Raw genomic sequence first — 23,247 nt, 5'->3', positions numbered from 1 at the left:
ATGTTTGGCCTTTTAAAAATGAAAAAAAAAAAGAAAAAATAAATATTTTATTAGATCTATAGATTTCACCCACTTGTTGACCAGAGCCGAGTGACAAAAAAAACTTTAAATAAAATGTGGATTTGTTCATTTTTGAGCAATTCGTTTTACGAAATGTTGATTCCATAGTTTGATTATTTAGAATCACAAAAATTTATGAAAACGAATTCTAGTTTAGTGAAGATGAGATAATACTCAGCAAATTTACAACGTTGCCTTTCAAGGTTTCCAGAAAACCATTATTCTGCCACGATTCACTAACTTTCCATCAGCAAAACCCCATCGGCTACTTCCTGCTCTAGTTCCCACCTCCCCCCTCACCGCAAGAGCATTTTCCTCCACGCTTGGGCGCCACTTCCTAATGAGTTACACACCACAATAAATCCTGTTTCCCCACGCGGCAAATATTTACTTTTCGAACTGCGGGAATCTACGGTGTACTCCACTCACCCTTCCTAATGCATTCACCGAAAATTTTCCGGCTTTTCCCAACCCTTTCCACATTAAATCAAATGGTGGGGAGAGGGCGAGGGGCCGACCACCCCTAACCCAACAAGAACAAGAAGAATTCCGCCAACCTTCACCTAGGAATTTCTCTCCCCGCACAAACTCGCTCGCCTCACGACTAGGTCAGGGAAAAACAGCTGTTCCTCCCCCGCGCTCGCACTACCACGGGGAACCGTGAGCCGTGAGTCGTGAGAAAAACATGCGCAGACTCAGACAACAACCACTCTCTCTCTCGCACTCTCTCGCGGGCGTTTTCCCTCCTCACGACGGGAAACTGCTGGCGACCGAGGCAGGACCTTCGACTCTCTCCCGTGTGTGACGCGGCCCTCAGTTCGGTGGAAGGTGCTTTCGGAAAATCATCTCGTCCGCCGCGCTTTTGGGACGTTTCGCCCTGTGTATTGTGGGGGAAAAAAACGCGGAAAAGTCGGGAAAAAAGTGGAAAATCTTTTTCGGAGGTGGAAAAGTGAGGATTTTTGTGGATTTTTGGTGGAGATTCTGGAAAGCCGATCGGGAAAGGATATTCCCCCGTCGAAAATTTCGAGGAAAATTGTGCAGCAAAAGTGCGTGGGAAATTCCGGCACACAACAGTTTGAAAATAAAAGGGAAAAATCTCCCCCGAAAAGAAGGAAAAAAGTGTGAGTGCTCGCGGAGAGGACACGAAGGAGTGTGAAAATCGATTTCGTCCTGGCAGCTTCAGCGTGTGTGAGTGTGAGAATGTTTTGAAGTTTATTCGCCAATCACGAAAGGACGAAAGGATTTCGCGTGCTCGCACCTGGCGGGGCACACCGCGGTGAAAAACGGTGAATTTCTCCCACAGTCTGGATACCGCGGAGAATCAGAACGTGACCACCGCAAATCGACCTGCGAAACCGGTTTGGGGCACAAAATTACTCGCAAAAAAAAACACCGACTACATGTTTACAGTTTGTTGTTTTAGCTGCGCGAGGAAAATTGCACTCACGTGCAGCACCAGTCGGTGAATCGTGACCTCCCGGGGTTGTCGGAAAATTCGTCGAATCGCACACTGACCACAAGTTTAAAAAATTTACACCACCCCCAGAAAAAAAGCACGTAAATTTTAAGCAAAACCCTTAAATTATTCAGCGCAAATAATTCGCACCAAACAAAAAAAAAAGAAAAAAAAAGGTTCCAACTTGGTGGAGATGTCCTGACTCAGCTGATTTTGGAGCCGTTTTCCACGACGACAGCATTTTTCAGTGTAACGAGAGTGAAAGGCGCGCATAATAAATTGATGCTGTTTAGTGCGGTGGAATTTCCAATTTTATGACCCGGCGGTGCGGGTTTTGGGGAAGTTCGTGCTTGTGTGTTTTAGGGGGAAAAAATTGGGTGTTGAGCAGTGAGCAAAAAAAAAAAAAAAAGTTAAAAGCCGGGAAAGCAACGTGGCACTGAAATTTGGGGAAGGTTTTGTGTTCCGGTGGTGGTGGTCGTGAAATGAGAGGATAAATATCAATACTAAACTGCGTGGAAAACGAATCGAATCTGGAAAAGGAAGGATTTTCTGGGGTTTAACGTTCAGCCTGGTCAGCAGCAGCAGCAGCAGCAAGAAGGTGATGATTGTTTGATATTAAGGTGAGAGTAAATTTGATCCTAATAATCTGGATTTATGTGCGGTTTTAAGATAAGTAAGATTTACTCAAATCCTAATATTAATTTGGAATAATTGGAAACACAACAAGTATGTTAATTTTATTAGGGAATTGATACGATCGTTCATCTTTCTATCCTAAATGTTGACAAATAGATCTATCAATCAATAACTGTTTGTCGATTTACCCAGCAACAAGGTTAATTGAAATGCAAATACACCTCAATCCATATAGTTACGAGTTAGAGGATGACGATTCTCGAGATTTACAATTTCCTGGTAATTGAGAGTTGAATTTTGCTATTTCCCGGGAATTCCTGGACCCGGGATATTTTTTTTTAATAACAGTTTATGTTATCATAACAAAATTTGTTATTGATTTGATATTGGTTGAAAGCCAAAACAACTTGGAAATAACATTTTTTGTTAAGGAAAAATAACTCCAACTGGGATGATCGGATTAGTTGTTAAAATAACAAAAAAGAATAACGAAGATTTGTTCGTAGAATAACTCAAAATGTTATTAGTCTGTTATTACAATAACAATCCGATAACAAAAAAATCATAACAGTGAATAACATATCTTGTCATTAATAACATAAAATGTAATTGGCCTAGTATTTTAAAATATCAAAAAATGTTATTCCCACGTTATTTCCGTCTGCTCGGGATTGCTTGAATACCAAAACATGGTATTTTCATGGCTTTGTTTTTTGTTTGCGCCTTTGGGAAATCAGATTTTGGTATTCCTGTGGTCTTCCACATACATAATTTTGGTATGATTTCATGGTATTTTACCATCTATTACTGGGTAACCAAGAGCACATTTTGGTCGCTTGTAATTGCACAAGTAATTTCATGCCACTTTATAGTACAGCAGTTGCAGTTAGTGAAAAAACGGAAATGATCCATATGCTACAGCCAAATCTACTCAACTGATGATTCCATGTTGTTTTTAGTGATATCCCGAACAGACGGTAATAACTAAATTCAAGCCATTTCAATAACAAATACTGTTAAAATAACAGAAAGTGTTATGGAATAATCTTGAAAAATCCATTTTTGCATAAGAGTTCAATAACAGTTTATGTTATCATAACAAAAAATGTTATTGGTCTGATATTGATTGACAGCAAAAACAACTTGAGAATAACATTTTTTGTTATGGAAGAATAACTCCAAACGTTATTGGGATGATCGGATTAGCTGTTAAAATAACAAAAAGTAATAACAAAGATTTGTTCGAAAAATAACGTAAAATGTTATTAGTCTGTTATTACAATAACAATCCAATAACAAAAAAATCATAACGGCGAATAACAAATCTTGTTATAAATAACATAAAATGTTATTGGCCTAGTATTTTCAAATAACAAAGAATGTTATTCCCAAGTTATTTCCGTCTGCTCGGGATTCTTCACCACATCGAATATATTCGTCATTGATGAACGGCTTGTGCTTGAAGTTCTAGAAGCTTCTGAAAAATAACAAGATTAAAAATTAAGTGTTATTAAAATGAAACTGGATTGAAATTCACCAAAACTCAATAATCTGTCGATTGACTCTTTTTTAAAGTATTTGGTTATCCCGACATAGAGAAATTTCAACGATTTATAAAAAATCTTAGTGGGTATAAAAAAAATCAGCTTTAACAAGTTTCAAGTCATTTTAGCACAAAATTAATTATCTTGTCAAAATTGGTGAAAAATTGCCATAGTTTAAGAGGAACAAAAAAAAAAAACACTTTTATTCCAAAATCAGTAGCCGTAGCCACTTTTATTCCAATTGAATTGAAAAATATTATAGGAGTTGAGTTGGCTTAATATTTTCTCAGATTCATAAAATCGATAGTGATAGCATGTTTTCGTTTTTTTTTTATTTATTTTTCAGATGAATGCACAAAATTGAATGCTCAATCATGATAAAATTAGCGAAAAAATGTTAGAAAATTTTATGTTTCTAAGCCTGCATTATTTGATCTGATCTAGTCATACTTTGAACTTTCCCGGATTCGTAAAATAATTTACTCATTTGGCTTTATATTTCATTTTGTTAATTACATCGAAAAAAGAAAAAAAAACCTTTTTCAAAATTGAAAAAATTACAGCCCACGGTTTAAACATTTGGATGAAAAAAATTTTTCAAAATGCATCATACACCTGTCTAGTTGTTTTGCAATCATATGTTTTCAAAATTTGTAAGATTTGACATAAATTTCATTTTTGTGACAAAAAAAAAATTTTAGCGGTGCTGAACCTTGTAATTTCATAAAAGTTCAAAATATTTTTAAACGAGCCCAAGCAAGCTAAAAGTGAGTGTCAGAGTGTTTTGAGTTGATTACTTTCTATTTCTATTGAAATTTTCCAGTTTTTTGTAAATATATTTTTTTGCACACTGATTTTTTGAACCAATTCTTAAATGGGAAGGGGCGACATAAACTTTGAAAAATAATTGCAAAGGCCTAAAGATCATTCAAAATCCAGCGCAATTCTTGATGAATTTTATTTTAATCATAATAATGTAAGCATTATTTTTGGTAAAGAAAAGTATGAAGATAAGATTTTTTTTTCATTTTGAGTGATTCGGTCATACGATGATTTAGAATTTTTTTCAAAATTTATTTTTTTTTGAATTTTGTTTTGCATTGATTTTTATTTCTAATCGGTATTTTAACTTTAAATTTTATTTTATGAAAATTATTTTATGTACTGTATAAATTTTTTGAGAACAATAAGGGTAAAAAAATATAAATTTATAAAAAAAACACTAATCAAAAAGAATAAATTAAACAAAATCGTTAAAATTAAAATTCTATTTGAAAGAAGAATAACTGTGATCATCCACGTTGTGTTTGTTGATAATTTGATTGTTCCTATCTTTATCTGATTTGATTGATTTTTTAAGCTTTTCCCAAATGTTTATTCAAAACCAAATGTTTTATTTAGCGCTCAGTTTATTACTTGTACTCTTTGTTATTCCTTCTTCTTATAAATGATCAAAAGTGCATTAAATGAATGAAATTGGTTATCTCTTGCATTGATTAAGAAAAATCGGCAAATTTCTATCTACGAATCAGTGAAAATTCAGTTTGATTAATTATCATCCAGAAAATCTTCAATCTATTTAAAAAAAATATAAGGCTTTTTTTTGTTGCAGTTAATTTGTAACATTCCAAAAATGTGTAGCGATATTCATTAGGTTTTTTATTTATTCTAAAAATATGTTAAAAAATTGCTCATAATTTTTGCTTACACCATTGCGGAATTGTTTTCACTTAACACGTGCAATATTGTTTGGTGTTTCCCAATTATATCATCATTAGGCTTAGTGATTTTTCACGCTAAAAATTAAAATTTTCACGGGAACCATAATTCCAAAACACCATTTGACGGAAATTTCAAGGAACGAAAAGAATGATGAAATAACCAAGAAAACCTTTCGTTAAAATCACGGTAAGTGCTTTCTAACTATTATTAATTTGAAGTATTTTTTTTCTTTTCTCTATGATAGGCATTGGAAAACAAGTTCTCTCTCTTCCTAAGTTTTACTTAAAAAATCAAGATGCAAAAATATAATTTATAAATAATATGCGATCATTTTTTAAGATGTTAATCCTATAACATTCCAATTTCCAAGGAGACCATTAACCAACTCTTCAAATTACGTGCAAATTTCACGAGATTCAAGAATAATTTAATTAATTATTCTAAAAGAGCCTGATTTTAGGATCAAAATTTATCCCTTGAATAAACCAAACTAAAATCTTCTCATTTCTTTTTATAATTCAGTTTTCAGAAAAAATGATAGCAAAATGGTGGTTATTGGAAATTAAGTACTTTATTCAAAAATTTTATTAAATTCAAGGTTTTCAGGGTAAATGACTTTCAACGATTAGGGCCAAACTTAGAGTAAACGTTCATCTATCAATAGTTATCAGAAATTCAAAGTTTGTTGCCGATTGGAACATTCCTTTTTCTTTGGCACCGCCCTCTTTTTGACAAGTTTCTTAAAAACATTTTATTCTTTTACTCATAACATTCCAACTTACGGGATATTTCAGGTAAATATAAAAAATGTGCCAATTTTGAGTCAAATTTTTTCAGGTTTATTTATCGTTGAAATTTGTGAGGAAAAATTCGCAAAATTGAATGGGAAAAAGCAAAACAAATATTAATGAAATGTAAAATGTTTCGAATTATTGTTAAATGTGAGAATCTCACGTAAAATTTTATGACAAAAATATTATTCAAGACCGCAAAACGATCCGAGTTAATCCTGACGTTTATCCATTGTCAATTTAAAGAAGACGTTTTTGTATGAAAAGTTTCATTCCACCAAATTAAACGATCTGTAGCGTCCCGTAACCCTTATTCGATTTGGCTTGAAGTTGGCACAGTTACTTATTTTTATCCAAACATTGTTTGTTAATTATTTTGTGATCCTTTAGGGAATGAAATAAAAATTATATCGAAAGTTCACATAGCTTTAAAAAAACTAAAATGAGAATCTTTTTTGCCTTCCTCACTGAGGTAAGGCTATAATCCTGCTCTAAAATTGAACTTTGTATAAAAACGTCGTAGACCCTCATTCATGTATATATATCGACTCAGAAACGAAAACTGAACAAATGTCTGTGTGTATGTGTGTGTATGTATGTAAGTGACCAACAAACTAGCTCATGTTTCTCGGCACTGGCTGAACCGTTTTGACCCGAACCTGTTGCATTCGACTTGGTTTAGGGTCCCATAGATCGAGTTTTATACAGATTGAAGTTTTGATAAGTAGTTCAAAAGTTATGCATAAAAATGTGTTTTCACATATACCCGGATCTCACTTAAATGTATGTAAACTATGTCCGGATCCACCATCCGACCCATCGTTGGTTAGGTTATCGGAAGACCTTTTCGAGATAAGTCCACTTAAATGATATTTATGTACTTTTTTATTCCGGATCTTAAAATAGATGAAAATTTTGTACAATTCCATCATATCAGCCGTTGTTGGTAATAAGTGAGGAAGGCTTCAACCACATAGGTGGATTAAGTTAGTTTTTTTTTGCATAAATTGATCTGCTGAAAATTAAAAAAAAAACAAAAGATTTTGTTGCAAAAAAAAAAACAGAATTTAAAGAAAATTGGTTTCGCTGAAATGTTTTATTGGTTTTATTTTATTTTACTTTAAAAGTTGAATTTTCATTCAAAGAAGAAATCAAATTTCGCAAACATCTAGTAAGGATAGTAAAACTATTATGGGCTTAAAAAAATTTAACCCTAGCACAATCTAATGAAACTTATCAAATTCAAGATAATGAATTTCAATGCTTTCTGATTCACTGGATAAATTATTCCTGCAGACGACAGGTTTCATTGATCGATGAAATATGCGTTTTAAAATCGTTTGAAGTGATTTTAATTAAAATCATGAAGATGTGACATATGCTTATTTTTTCTTTGTTCAGGTTTAATTGGATCCTGTCTAAATGATCGATGAAGTTATTTGCAAATGAGAATAAATCACATCAGATTATTAGAAGGGTAATTCTCTACCAACTCACACGAAATCGGGAAAAGTTGCCCCGACCCCTCTTCGATTTGCGTGAAACTTTGTCCTAAGGGGTAACTTTTGTCCCTGATCACGAATCCGAGGTCCGTTTTTTGATATCTCGTGACGGAGGGGCGGTACGACCCCTTCCATTTTGAACATGCGAAAAAGAGGTGTTTTTCAATAATTTGCAGCCTGAAACGGTGATGAGATAGAAATTTGGTGTCAAAGGGACTTTTATGTAAAATTAGACGCCCGATTTGATGGCGTACTCAGAATTCCGAAAAAACGTATTTTTCATCGAAAAAAATACTAAAAAAGTTTTAAAAATTCTACCATTTTCCGTTACTCGACTGTAAAAAATTTTGGAACATGTTATTTTATGGGAAATTTAATGTACTTTTCGAATCTACATTGACCCAGAAGGGTCATTTTTTCATTTAGAACAAAATTTTTCATTTTAAAATTTCGTGTTTTTTCTAACTTTGCAGGGTTTTTTTAGAGTGTAACAATGTTCTACAAAGTTGTAGAACAGACAATTACAAAAATTTTGATATATAGACATAAGGGGTTTGCTTACAAACATCACGAGTTATCGCGATTTTACGAAAAAAAGTTTTGAAAAAGTTACTTTTTGCGTTTTTCTTCGTTTCGTCGTCCGTGTCTGTCGCGGGTGACCATGAATGGCCATGATCGATGACGACCAACTTTTTCAAAATTTTTTTTCGTAAAATCCCGATAACTCGTGATGTTTATAAGCAAACCCCTTATGTCTACATATCAAAATTTTTGTAATTGTCTGCTCTACAACTTTGTAGAACATTGTTACACTCTAAAAAATAACCCTGCAAAGTTAGAAAAAACACGAAATTTTAAAATGAAAAATTTTGTTCTAATGAAAAATGACCCTTCTGGGTCAATGTAGATTCGAAAAGTACATTAAATTTCCCATAAAATAACATGTTCCAAAATTTTTTACAGTCGAGTAACGGAAAATTGGAGAATTTTTAAAACTTTTTTAGTGTTTTTTTCGATGAAAAATACGTTTTTTCGGAATTCTGAGTACGCCATCAAATCGGTCGTCTAATTTCACATAAAAGTCCCTTTGACACCAAATTTCTATCTCATCACCGTTTCAGGCTGCAAATTATTGAAAAACATCTCTTTTTTCGCATGTTCAAAAATGGAAGGGGTCGTACCGCCCCTCCGTCACGAGATATCAAAAAACGGACCTCGGATTCATGATCAGGGACAAAAGTTACCCCATAGGACAAAGTTTCACGCAAATCAAAGAGGGGTCGGGGCAACTGCTGTGTGAGTTGGCGGAGAATTACCCAGAATGAAAAATATGCTTTCATATTCAACACGTGCTTCTAATTCATAAACCAGCCAACACATTGTCCAACCAAAAACCCCAAAACTCAAACACCACCAACTGGTGTCTGTTTACCCTGGTCCCTCCTTTTTCCACAGCAAATTCCCAAGAAGTCCAGCAGTCCATTCCGGGCGCCCCAAATTGGGTGTGCAAAATCTGCTTGCTCATCGACTTCCCTCTCAAGTGCACTTAACGGGGTTTGATTTACAGCTGGAAATATCCAGACTCCAATTTCGAGGATTCGAGGATGGGCACCAACTGTTGGTAATTGGTTTGGTTTCTGTATTTAAGGTGAGATGATGTTCGTTTGGGAAAATCTATTATTTCTTGAAGGTTATTAATTAAATTTATTTCAACTAGCTATTTGAAACAATTGTGAAAATCAAGCAAACGTTCAAAATCACTCCCTCAACCCTAACGCACGCACCGTTGACCTCAGCCCCCTCATGAAAAGAGACTTTCCACAAAACCAACCAACTTTTCTCCGAGATGATGGCCTTTCGCCGGAACGATTTTGTGTAAATTTAACGACCCTTTGCGCAAACATCACCACCAAAGTAACAGCGGCAGACTTTTCGCAGCCACCACACCGAGGGGGGAAAGTTGTGTGGACGTTGCTGATTTTCGGCCGGGGGTTGCGATGCTTGCAAAATTAGGGATTTGCCTCGGTGGCCAACTTTTACTTTTAAGGGAGGAGCAGGGAAGGGATTCCGGAAGCATATGTTTTGAGTGCTGTGAAGAAGGGTGGAGGGCGATGCGGTTTTATGTAAAGAGGATACGACGGGATTCTTTAAAATTGTATTTATTTTGCGTTAAGGGGACCTTTTTGAAAGTTGAGAAGAGGGTTCCAATGGGTTTGGGAGACTTAAAAATATTACAAGATGTTGCTGATGAAGATTTTTTTTTTTCGTAAATGTAATAATGCCAAAAACTATTATTTCTTAAAATATTTATTGAATAAACATTTTAAAAACGTTTTGTATATTTTTTGTTTTCATCTATGCAGTAAAGTGTTTTTTAACTTTTTAAACGATTTTTTTTAGCAAAACTGAAATATAAAAAAATGGTGACATTAATTGCTAAAAAATTTAATAAATACGGCCTGATAAATACTTTAAGTGAGGGGAAAAATAGCCATTTTTATCACTCTAAGCCGTTCGACCTATTCTCATCACAATGGAGAGTTGCTTGCTCACTTTCATTTGAGCTTTTTGTTACTTTCGAACAGTCAAAACACTTCATAAAAACTGTAACTCATGATCAAAGTGCTGATAGGCCGACAATAAAAAATAGGCTGATAAATGGTATATTTCCCCTAATTGATTTATTCCTATTCAGTAAAATTGAGTTTGAATAATTACCTAGATCAACCACGTTGAGTACAAATTACGAAATTCTCGCAACAAGCACTTTGATTTCATGGAGAAACGTTTAATTTAAAAATAATTCATATCTGCTAATGAAATTGTACGTCGAATTGGAACATTACATTATACTCCTAAAGCACGGAGTTGGCGTAGTGTTAATGTTACAATAGGATTTTCTCAAAAATTTAAAAATAATTGAACAAACAATGTTTAACTTTCGGAACAGCATGTAATTCATTCGAGCCACTAACGTTCACCAATTTTTTCCTTAATTGATCAAATGATAAACTCGAATATTTCAAAAGGATTTATATAAAATGTTATTTCGATGCACTTTTTCACCATACTACCAAGAAACCATAATAAAAAAAATTAATTCATGTTTTGCTCGGACCTATTTAAAATGATGTTACTGTTTTGTCTATTTAACCCAAGCTCTTAATTAGAAGTATAATCTTTTCCAGCAGCCTCTTTTTATGAAAAATATTTTTGTGTAAAAAGTTGCTAAATCGAATGCCAAGGGTGCCGAAAACATGATGGGGTCATCACAAGAAGGTTTTGTTCAGATTTTTAAGTGATATGTCCAAAAATAAAAAGCAAAGCAAACAATAGTAATGAGTACTGACTTTTCAACCAAATTTTCTAATTTGATTGTTTACTCTCTTTGACAAAACTGAAGACAAAAATTTCAGCAAAAAAAAAATTAATCCAAAAATAATTTTGAACAACTTTTGTTAGACGAAAAACATCACTTGTCTTGTTTTATGTTTTTTGAGTTTCATGTTAATATTTGGTTTTGCATTTATTTTGTTTCCCGGGCAGACGATAATAACAAAATTCATGGCATTTCAATAACAAATATTGTTAAAATAACAGAAAGTGTTATGGAATGTTCTTGAAAAATCAATTTTTGCATAAGGATTTAATAAAAGCCAAAACAACTTTGGAAAAACATTTTTTGTTATGGAAGTATATCGGATTAGTTGTTAAAATAATAAAAAATAATAACAAAGATTTGTTCGAAGAATAACTTAAAATGTTATTAGTCTGTTATTACAATAACAATCCAATTTAAAAAAATCATAACGTCGAATTACGAATCTTGTTATAAATAACTTAAAGTGTTATTGGCCTAGTATTTTCAAATATTAAAAAATGTTATTCTCAAGTTATTTCCGTCAGCTCGGGTTAGTTTTCGTTTCTTTTTGATAGTATTTGATTAACCCTAACACCTCCTTTTTCAGTTCATTTCTTGTTTTTCCCATTTTCTACTGTAGAATGATACTATTATCATTTGAATTTTAGTTAAATGTATAGTCTGAGACAATACAAAAACGACTGCATACTTAATTTAAAATAAATCGAAACATGTTAGCAAAACACACAGAAAAAGTTGAGCCCAGAAAAAATACATTTCCTTAAACATTGCCAAAGTCACATATAATAAATCAAACTCCCGACCCAAAATTTATTTGAAGTAAATTTTAAGAGTTCTTCTTACCAATGCTTTTTAATGATCCAAAATTGGATGAACTATGGGTTTTTGGCGAATTTTCAGATCGAAGTCCGCCTAAAGGCGCCAACAGATTTCACGTGCTTTTTATGTCCTTGCAAATGATTTACAAAATATCTATTATGCAATATTTATATTAATTACTTACTTTTCCTGTCATTCTCGAACGAAAAAATGCCTACTTTTTTGAAATCGCTGAACTTTTTAGCACTAAAAATATCCAAATATTGTGCAGTAACAAGGCTACAACAGGTGTCCCAGTTCGCCCCATTTGTCTTGTTTTACCGCAGATTACTTTAATGTAAAGAATATTCCCTTTAAATAGTAGCTTGAATATTCTCCTGAAGTAGTAATTGGTTGAATTTACCCATTAATACTTAAGAATAAAGGGGGCTATAAAAAAAATGATGTTATTGAATTGTCGGCCGGTAGCGCAAATTCATCTCAAGTTATTCCAAAAGTGGGACCCTTTATCCTGAAAATTTTAAGCGATTTGAAATAAAATGTATTTTTTGCATGAAAATCAGAAAAAAGTAAATGAGTGGTAAAGAATCTGTTTGAGATCAAACCATTCCTCAAATTCTTTTAAATTTAGTTTATTTTTTGTGAGCGTTTTCAATGATTGCCCAAGTAACATTTTCAGTTTTGTACCTATCTCGAGGAGAGATTCAAGTTATCTTAGCTAAAAATGATCATAAAGCCATTTTATCTCCAAGACAACAATACATCAGCATAAAACCTGAGTTAAGAGCAAAGTGGACCATATTAGGAGGTTATCAAGACCTTTTATTAGGAGTCATCTAAAACTCATCAGCTTTGACATTGATTTTTTTTCTGCAAGTGTATTTAATTGCTAAAATAAAACTTACGCTCAAGCTTCTTAAATTTATAACCGCACAGAAGAGATCTTCAAGACTGAAATAAACTTTCATTAAAGATGTTTTCCCTCGTTGAAGATAAAATTGATTTGTCGAAGGAAAATCAGTTCTAATTATAATATCGTTAAATTCAATAATTCTTTGTGAAATAAATCACAAATGGCCAATGAAAAAAGATAACATTATATTGATAACTATAAAATAATATCAAAATAATAAATTACTGTGACTTTACGCAGCCGATCTAACCAAAAAATTCCTGCCATCAAATTTCACTGGTCAGTTTTCTTAGATACCTCGAAAAAATATGCATCGAAGGCATGAATCGTTCAAAATTGCATCGATTTTTTATTTTGATGGACCGATTAATTATTTTTTTTCTAAAAAATCAACATGGCTTTCATTTTTGGCCGTTGCTTTTTCGTGTTAATATGGCTGATCTCATAAAAACTATTCTCTCTTACTCAAAGCAGTTATTAGGGCCATTTTTCTTAAGAAGCTCTTGTACAAGAAACTTTTAGAGCTATGTTTCTTGTGAACCTCTTGTTCAAGATTAAGCAAGAACATGTAGACTGCAGTGAGCTTTAAGGCGATTTTAACCAAGAGCAAAAGGCGTAGTACTACGACCGTAGCGCATGTGAATTTTAGTTAGCAGGAGGAAGATCCAAAACGTTTTTTATGGTTATTTTGTCATCGTTGGATAAAAAAAAATATCAATATTTTTTCATATTGTTTATTCATTTATTCGATTGGGATCATCATAAGTTTTCCCCGCATGAAGGAATTTACCGTCGACACAACAACACTGGTTTTAATAAACAACACTAGACCAACGTTAAAACACTAGTACTCCGCGACGAATTTATCCGCTTCTCGGAACGCCTTATTCAGCTTGGCCTCGAAAGGCTCTGACGGACAAACGGATGGCCTAACTGATGATTTGTAGCTTGTCGATTCTGCGCGTCGGAGAGAGCTTCACGGTACCTACGGAATCGGCGCCCATGATGATTCTCGTGTTACTTGATCAGCACGTGTCGGAAAAAAAACATCTACTGCCCATGCATGCCAATGGACCAAATCGGCATGTACTCGATCACCCTCGGATACACAGAAAAAAATAATGTAAATTTGGAAGCTTTAATTTTTGAAGGTTGAATATTACCTCTTTTATTATGCAATTTTACCTCAATTTAGACTGAAAAAGTGACATTACACCAAAAAAGTGGTAAAATTACACATTTATAGAGGTAAAATTACACCTTTTTTCTGACATAAAAGATGTACCCCTTCCCAGATGTAATATTACCATGATTTTTTTTTTCTGTGTAGGTGTACCCCTTTACATCCGCGCTGGAGCCGAAAATGGACGAAAAGTATCACTTGTTTACCGTGATTACACATTTTGGTAAAAGTTTCTTTGACACTAAACCGACCGACTGTACTAAAAAAATGTGATTTGACAGATCAAGTTCAAATAATCTGGAAATATGCTTTGATAGAACAGAGTAGTTTTAATTTAGTTTCGAAGCAGCTTGACAATGCTTAAAAGTCTTATAAATAACCTCTCTGGGATAGCTTTAAGAGAAACAATGAAGTGTGATATAAAACTATGTTCCATGCTCTTAAAGTATTCTTAAAGATGTTTTTAAAACTTTCCTATCATAAACCCTGAAAGTTTTGATCAATGTTTTCATAAAACAGATAAGCAAATTTCAAACCTTTTATAAAACCTGTTAAGAAGTAAAGGCATTTTGCTTGTTACTTGGGTGGTTAAATGGTTTAAATGATAACCCAAAATATGCCAAAAATCGATTTGTTGACATTTTGGCTCAATTCTGAGGGCAGATTCAGATTCAGCGGGCAAAATTACGTGGAAAAATATATATTTGAACAATTTTCGAGTTTCGTTTGGGTGGTCCCATATGGGTTTCCCTTGAAAATATGACTTTTTCAAATGAAGATATCTCGAGTTTAAAGAAAAACAGCCCTGAGTTTTTTTTTCAGTGTTTGTAGTGCAATATCTCCTCTTTCAAATGCAATCTGGTGCTTAAAATTTAGCTTGCGCCTTTTCGAGATATAAAAGTTTTAAATTTGCATCTTTTTTACCTTAAAATGGCTGTAACTTTTGACCCTGAAGTCCAAATTGACATGTCAAAAAAATTAAAATGTTCGTTTTCTAGAGTTCTAAAAGTGCTTCCAATATTATTTTTCTCTAAAAGTTAACCCTGAATTGCCAAGTTCAAAAAACTGATTTTTGAAGGTTTGCTCTGAAGTTTTCTATAAATTTGGCCATAGAAGGCGTAGATTATGAGATAAAATTTTGGTGTCTTGCACAAAGTTGCTTGAATTGGCCATCCCAACAACTTTCTAGAAGACAAAAAAATTCCCAACAATATTCCTGTAAAGTTATATTTTCAAAATCACCCTAATCGTGAACCACCCTAATTTTCAACCAAACCAAAAGTTGCCCATTTCCATTTGCAACAACTCTTTTTAAAATTTCAAAGCTCCAAAACGTCACCATTTTTCGGAAAATCCATTTTCCACTTAATTTTGCGATCTGGACCACTGTGCAGTGTATTGAAAAAAAAAATTATTTATGGACAAAATGTTAAATAATTCATAACCTTTCACGTTTCCATACATTAATTAAAATTTCATAAGTCTTGTTTTAGTGTATGATTTCTTACTAAAGAAAAGTATAGGTTTGAGCAGAAGTTTTTATTGGAAACCACCTTGAAAAAATAAAAAAAAAACGATTTCATAAATTATTTGTTTAACTCAGCGATTCTCAACGGGGGTACCGGGCCTACTTGATTTACATGGTAGGGGGTACCAGCCTAGAAGAAGGTTGAGAATCGCTGGTCTAACTGATCTAACAAAAACCGAACTGTATCAGAGCAGTTGGACACCAATCAATTCTTAATTCAACACTGACCTTGGCTTTGATGTCTTCCAGCGACCTGCCACAAATTTTCCCATTCCGAGTGAGAAACAGAGCAAGGAAAAACACCTCCACACTTATTTCTCCCACACTCAGCCAATGCTTTTTTTCCCTTGGGAACCCCGCCGAAAATCGAGACAAAAAAAATCGCAAGAAGACTGCTGATTGCAATGATGTTTTCCTCCGAAACTTTCCAACCCAGACTCATTTTCATCGGCTGAGGGCTTCCACCCCTCCCATCTCCTCCCTCTCCAAAAACCAAGACCAGAGCCGACGTCACGTTGACCTCGAAGCAAATTGAAACGTTTTTCGCGGAGAAATCCTTGAGTTGTGTGTGTGTGCGTAATTTTCGTGGCCTTGTCGGAAAACGTCGCGACTCCACGATGGAGGGTGTTTCTTGGTGAAAAGTGAGAGAAAAGAAAAACCCTCAAGTTTAAAATCAAAGACGCTGGTTCAAGATTGCTTCGCTTTGCTTTATCCCTCCGTCTGCTGTCTAATTAACAAACAGAGGGAAAAGTCGGAAAATTTTAATACTTGCTGGGGGAGGGGGGGGGGGATCTGAAGTGGCTGAGGGTGCGAAAAGAAGAAACCTATTAAAAAGTTGTTTGGTATAAGAAATGTGCCTTCCAAACCAAGGCCGATTGATTTTTTTTTTTGTTTCTTTCGTCCTCTGCCAGCCAACAACAATTTCCCACGTGGGGTGTGAAGAAAAAACACCCCCACCCCGACTAGTGAGTTTTGTTTTTTATTTTCCCCTCTCTCTCTTCTGCTTGTGTGGTGTGGTAATTTGAGAGCGAGAGCTATTTAATTAGGATAATCCATTTCGAGCCCCGTAGACTTTTAATTTAACTGCCACCACCACCTCCACGCGATGGGAGGACACGTGCCAGTCCGACTGAACCGGTCATCCCTGGGAGGAAGAAGTCGAGAGTCGTTGAAGTTTTTTTTGGAATGGAAATTTAATTTTCGAGCGCCAGTGAGAGGAATTCAATTATCCGGATTGCGATCTCCGATAGTCGAAGAGGGAAAGTTTCGAGCGGGGGAAGGAAAATCACAGCTTCTCCGCACTGGCTGGCTTGTTGAAATGGGCTTTAAATTGAATGTATGGGTGTGAATATTTCAGCGAATTTAATTCATTAAAACGATAAAATTGTGTTAAACATTAAAATAAAATTTTTTTCTTCATTAATTATTTCGATGAAATTTAAACAATCGTTGCACAATAAATTGTATGGAAAATATGCAAAGTGTTCGATTAATTATATTTTTTTTTGTTTGAATTCATGTTGACGGTGTATTGGAATTCGTACATCATGCTTTCCAAGAACATTAAAAAACCATGTAATAATATAATTTATTGCCTATATATTGGCTTAAAATAATAATGCTTAAACAGTACCCGAGCAAACGGATATAACTTGAAAATAACATTTTTTGATATTTGAATATACTAGGCCAATAACATTTTGTGTTATTTATAACAAGAATTGGTATTCGTCGTTTTGAATTTGTTGTTATTGGATTATTACTGTAATAACAGATTGATAACATTTATAGTTATTCTTCGAACAAATCATTGTTATATTAACAACTAATCCAATCATCCCAATAACAACTGAAGGTATACTTCCATAACAAAAAATGTTATTCCAAAGTTGTTTTGGCTTTCAACGAATATCAGAACAATAACAATTATTGTTATGATAACACAAACTGTTATCAAAACCCTTATGCAAAAATGGATTTTCCAAGATGCTTCCAAAACACTTTCTGTTATTTTAACTGTATTTCTTATTGAAAAGGCACAAATTTTGTTATTACCGTCTGCCCGGGAGGGATGACAATAAAAAAAAATCGACATCAGGGATACCCTCTGATTCGATTCTTCAGACAATAATAAGTAACTGTGCCAATGCCAATCGTTGAAGTACTTTATATGGAATAAATCGCAAAAATGTATGCAGAAAAACATCGTTTTAAAAAAGTTACCTAAACATGGCTATAACTTGAAAACGGTGTACTTTTGCAACATTTCTGTAAAGTACTTTTTGAATGCAAATTTGATTTTACATCGAGAAATCTAATTGAAAAATGTGAGCGATCAGCATTCCGATTTTTGATTCTAAAAATCATAACTCGGTCGAAGATTTTTTGCACACTTTGGAAATTTCTGTAAAGTTGGCATTTGATGTCCCATATATAAAAAAAATATAAAAATAGTGTTTTTTGCAAATCAAGTTTTATTGACAAAAAGTGAAATTAAAAATCATCATTTTTTACCGTGTATCATTTTTCTCAGTGTAATCCTTCTCCATACCTTAAAATTTGCCAAAGACACCAAATAGATTAAAAAATTCCTTCAAAAGACTGATTTTTGAATCTTCATAAAAAACTTTTGTATGGACAGCTGCCGAATTTGTACGAAAAATTATAATGACAAACTAATGATGCTAAATGGCTTCTTTAGACATACTGAAGGCATCAAAAAAGTTTCAGTCGGATTAAAAAGTACAAACAAATCGAATCATCAAAATCTCAGAGAATTGCTCATTATTAAACATGCAAGATTCCCAAACTTAAGCAAAATTAGACCAACCCTTTTTTGGTACCGCCTTAAATATTTTGATTTTGTACATTTTTTCCAAAACCTGTTTTCAGATGAACATCGTCAGATTTTTGATTGGAATCAAACTTTAGTACATTTTGCGCATTTGAAAACATTACAAGCGATTTTCTCAATATTATTTGATTCAATTTGAAATCAAACGTCACCATCGCTCATTGGGCAAAATTGGACCCAAAATCGTGCCTTCCCGGGAACTCTCAGCTTATGGGATTTTGGCTATTTGGGAGACATTGACTATAATCAAATGAAAAATCATGCAAACTTCAAAAAAATAGTAACATGAAAATTTTCACAAAAATACGTATTTTCCTGTATTTTGAAAATGCATTTTTTTAACTCTTAAAAAAATTAAAATATTTGTGATTGCAATATGGGTATCAAATGATCGTGTTTTTGTCATACATTTCATTTTTTTTGAAAATGCTGAAAATTTTCACCAAACTACGTACTTTCGAAAAAATACTCAAAATTTCAGAGTTTTGCAATATTGGTATCAAATGATTGGGATTTTTTTTCATAAATTTCAAATGTAACAACCACAGTTTTTGAAAAACTCCAAATTAACACGAAACTACGTATTTTCAAAATTTTAGTTTTTCACAATAAAAAAAGCAAAGCAATCCACCCCTGGGTCTTTTGTGGGCTCTGTTGCAAGTTTCTGCTCATTTCTAGGCGACCGAAGGAAATGTGTGGTGAGTCACCCAAAACCACTTTTACGCAAATGGACCGACGTTTTACTTCCCCATCCGATAGAAGACCAGGAGGATAGGATAGGATAGCGCCACGAGGCCCTCAAGTTTTTCACAATATGGGTATCAAATTATCGGATTTTTTCGTACATTCCGAATGTAATAACGATCTTTTTTAATAATACTCAAAATCACAATCAAATCACAAAACTACGTATTTTCGATAAAAAAAACACTCAAAATTTCAGTAGAGTTACAAATGATATGAATTTTTCCAAACATTTTGAATGTGATAAATTTGGAACTTTAAAATTATGAGTATATTTAAGAAAATACGTAGTTTTGTGAAAATTTTGACTTAAAAAAATGTTTATAGCTATCGATTTTTTGAAATATCTCGATCATTTAAATTTTTGAGCATTTTTTTTCAAAAAATCCGTAATTCTGTGAAAATTTTGAGTTTTTCAAAAAATGATATTTTATTCGAAATGCAAATGCGAAAATCTCAATCATTTATACCCAGTTGATCACATCTTTGAAGAATTTCTTTTAAAGAGTCGAATTTGGAAAGATTGTTCATACTACGTATATTTAGTTGCAAAATTTTAAAAGACGAAGTAAAACAGGGAGAATTTTTATTGCTCACAATCCACTCATCAATACAATCATAACTTTTATTCGCTTCGCTTCGCTAGGAGACGGTGATTTTAGCGGATTGCAGACTGGATTTTCGCCATGTGATGTGATGATTGTCTGAGCCCAAGTTGCCTAGGAATAGATAATTGGGAATAGAACCAATTCCACCTGAACCAGACTCTCACCACCATGGCAGCCGTCCATTGCCGGCCGCTCCCATCTCCACCGCGCACCAGGGACAAGGAAAGGGAATTGGAAGACGGGAAGTGTTGATGCTCCACTTTTTTAAGAGTATTAAGGGAAAATCTCCACGGTATCCTCAAGTAAGTTTCGCTTGGAGTTGGACGGTTTTTGGGAAGGTGAATGGTCTGAGGAGCCACCCTAGGCGAGTGGTAACGACCTTTTGGCATTGTTGTTCGAATTCTTCGTGTGTTCTCATTTCTAATGGGAATGCTTTCAATTCTTCTCATCTCTTATTGGATGAATTCTATCAGTCGCCCAGGCTATTTATAGCGAGGTATTTTTAGATTCAATTTCAACTGCACATGCAATCTTGCATGCAATCTTGTTTGAGTTCTGATGTTCAACTTGCATTCAATGTGATTCTAAGTCCGATTCTTGGATTCAACTATACCAGTCTAATTCCTCCTCAAGCTACCAATGCTCCACGGTTAAGTGGAAACTTTTATTGGTATTAAACATTAAAATCAAATAAAACAAAAGACAAATACAAAATCGACAGCTTTTCCACTACTTGCGTGGTATCTTCTGGCGTCCGGGACGCGCAATTGGTTGGCTGAGTTCCGGCGATGAATTCTCAGATGAACTAAGCGGGCGCTTGTGAGCAATTCTCTACGAAATCGGTCTTTTTTCTTCAATTTTAATTTTTGTATTTTTTAATCCGGCTGAAACTTTTTTGGTGCCTTCGGTATGCCCAAAGAAGCCATTTTGCATCATTAGTTTGTCCATATAATTTTCCATACAAATTCGGCAGCTGTCCATACAAAAATGATGTATGAAAATTCAAAAATCTGTATCTTTTGAAGGAATTTTTGATCGATTTGGTGTCTTCGGCAAAGTTGTAGGTATGGATACGGACTACACTGGAAAAAATAATACACGGTAAAAAAATTTGGTGATTTTTTATTTAACTTTTATCACTAAAACTTGATTTACAAAAAAACACTATTTTTAATTTTTTTATTTTTTATGTTTTAGAAGACATAAAATGCCAACTTTTCAGAAATTTCCAGGTTGTGCAAAAATCACTGACCGAGTTATGAATTTTTAATCAATACTGATTTTTCAAAAATCGAAATTTTGGTCGTAAAATTTTCAACTTCATTTTTCGATGTAAAATCAAATTTGCAATCAAAAGTACTTTACTAAAATTTTGATAAAGTGCACCGTTTTCAAGTTATAGCCATATTTAAGTGACTTTTTGAAAATAGTCGCAGTTTTTCATTTTTAAATTAGTGCACATGTTTGCCCAGTTTTGAAAAAAATATTTTTGAAAAGCTGAGAAAATTCTCTATATTTTGCTTATTCGGACTATGTTGATACGACCTTTAGTTGCTGAGATATTGCAATGCAAAGGTTTAAAAACAGGAAAATTGATGTTTTCTAAGTTTCATCCAAACAACCCACCATTTTCTATCGTCAATATCTCAGCAACTAATGGTCCGATTTTCAATGTTAATATATGAAACAATTGTGAAATTTTCCGATCTTTTCGAAAAAAATATTTTTGGAATTTTCAAATCAAGACAAACATTTTAAAAGGGCGTAATATTGAATGTTTGGCCTTTGTGAAATGTTAGTCTTGATTTGAAAATTCCAAAACTATTTTTTTCGAAGAGATCGGAAAATTTCACAAATGTTTCATATATTAACATTGAAAATCGGACCATTAGTTGCTGAGATATTGACGATAGAAAATGGTGGGTTGTTTGGGTGAAACTTAGAAAACATCAATTTTCCTGTTTTTAAACCTTTGCATTGCAATATCTCAGCAACTAAAGGTCGTATCAACAAAGTCCAAATAAGCAAAATATAGAGAATTTTCTCAGCTTTTCAAAAATATTTTTTCAAAACTGGGCAAACATGTGCACTAATTTTACTGCGACTATTTTCAAAAAGTCACTTAAATATGGCTATAACTTGAAAACGGTGCACTTTATCAAAATTTCAGTAAAGTACTTTTTGATTGCAAATTTGATTTTACATCAAAAATGAAGTTGAAAATTTTACGACCAAAATTTCGATTTTTGAAAAATCAGTATTGATTAAAAATTCATAACTCGGTCAGTGATTTTTGCACAACCTGAAATTTCTGAAAAGTTGGCATTTTATGCCTTCTAAAACATATTAAAAATAAAAAAAATTAAAAATAGTGTTTTTTTGTAAATCAAGTTTTAGTGATAAAAAGTTAAATAAAAAAATCACCAAATTTTTTTTACCGTGTATTATTTTTTTCCAGTGTAGTCTGTATCCATACCTACAACTTCGCCGAAGACACCAAATCGATCAAAAAATTCCTTCAAAAGATACAGATTTTTGAATTTTCATACATCATTTTTGTATGGACAGCTGCCGAATTTGTATGGAAAATTATATGGACAAACTAATGATGCAAAATGGCTTCTTTGGGCATACCGAAGGCACCAAAAAAGTTTCAGTCGGATTAAAAAATACAAAAAAAATCGAATGACCGAAATCCTAGAGAACTGCTCTTGTGTGAGCTTGTGTGTTCCAGCTTATGAAGATCTGCGATTGAGCGAATCACGTGAACCGGTGAGTTCTCCGATTTTTTCACCAGCACCACACCATTACGCCCAGGCCAGATGAACTTGTAGTCAGTCAGGTACTCAGCTTCACGGGTCTCCTTCAGTAGGTTCATGCCAAAAGAAGTCATTTCATCGCGCAGCATTATTCTACTGTTGGAAGAACCGAACTTCGGGTCAACAGACGAAGGCAGTAGTTGTCCACGAGCTTTCTTGCCGGCAAAAAGTCCTTCCTTGATCCGCTCATCGAAGAATGTCACCTTGATCGGGATCGTTGCTCGAGTGTTGTTTTTATCCTTGGGGAACAGCCGCTTTGCCTCCTTAATAGCTCCCTCTGGCAGGTTATATCCCACTGAGGTGGCAACCTTGCGCACCAGATCACCCACATCCTCGTCCTTCGTAGACGGTAAGCCAAGAATAACCATGTTGTTGGTTAGTCCAGCTCTGGCGAGGCGGTCCACCTCAAGCTCGAGCTGACTAACCTTGGTGTTTACAGTTTGGTGTTTTCCATAAAGGTCGCCAACATTTTTAGTTAAATTGTTGTGATCCTTCTTCAGGACGACCATCTCCTTCATGAGCTTGTCGAATTCACCAGAAATGAATGTTTGTGATTTTTCGATTTCTGTGACAGTGTTTTTAATGCCCTTCACCTCCGACATCAGCTCATTCATACGATTCAGCAGCTCTGCATCCACAGCTGAACTGCGCGGTACACTTTCGTGTGCGGCCAAGCAGCCGTCCGA

General features: G+C 34.0%; 1 protein-coding gene across 2 annotated transcripts in view; it reads left to right on the top strand.

The window, feature by feature from the left end:
* The first annotated feature begins 878 nt into the window (after positions 1-878).
* LOC6047478 (zwei Ig domain protein zig-8) overlaps positions 879-23,247 on the top strand; it is a 560,935-nt gene continuing 538,566 nt past the window's right edge. For both annotated transcript variants that reach the window (XM_038265147.1, XM_038265146.1), the window contains exon 1: positions 879-2,136. The gene's annotated coding sequence lies outside the window, so the exon portion shown is untranslated. The remainder of the gene's footprint in view (positions 2,137-23,247) is intronic.

The sequence above is a fragment of the Culex quinquefasciatus genome, chromosome 3 (assembly GCF_015732765.1).
Source record: "Culex quinquefasciatus strain JHB chromosome 3, VPISU_Cqui_1.0_pri_paternal, whole genome shotgun sequence".
NCBI lineage: Eukaryota > Metazoa > Arthropoda > Insecta > Diptera > Culicidae > Culex > Culex quinquefasciatus.
The sequence above is the reverse complement of the archived record's forward strand: the minus strand, read 5'-3'. Positions and strand labels throughout refer to the sequence as shown.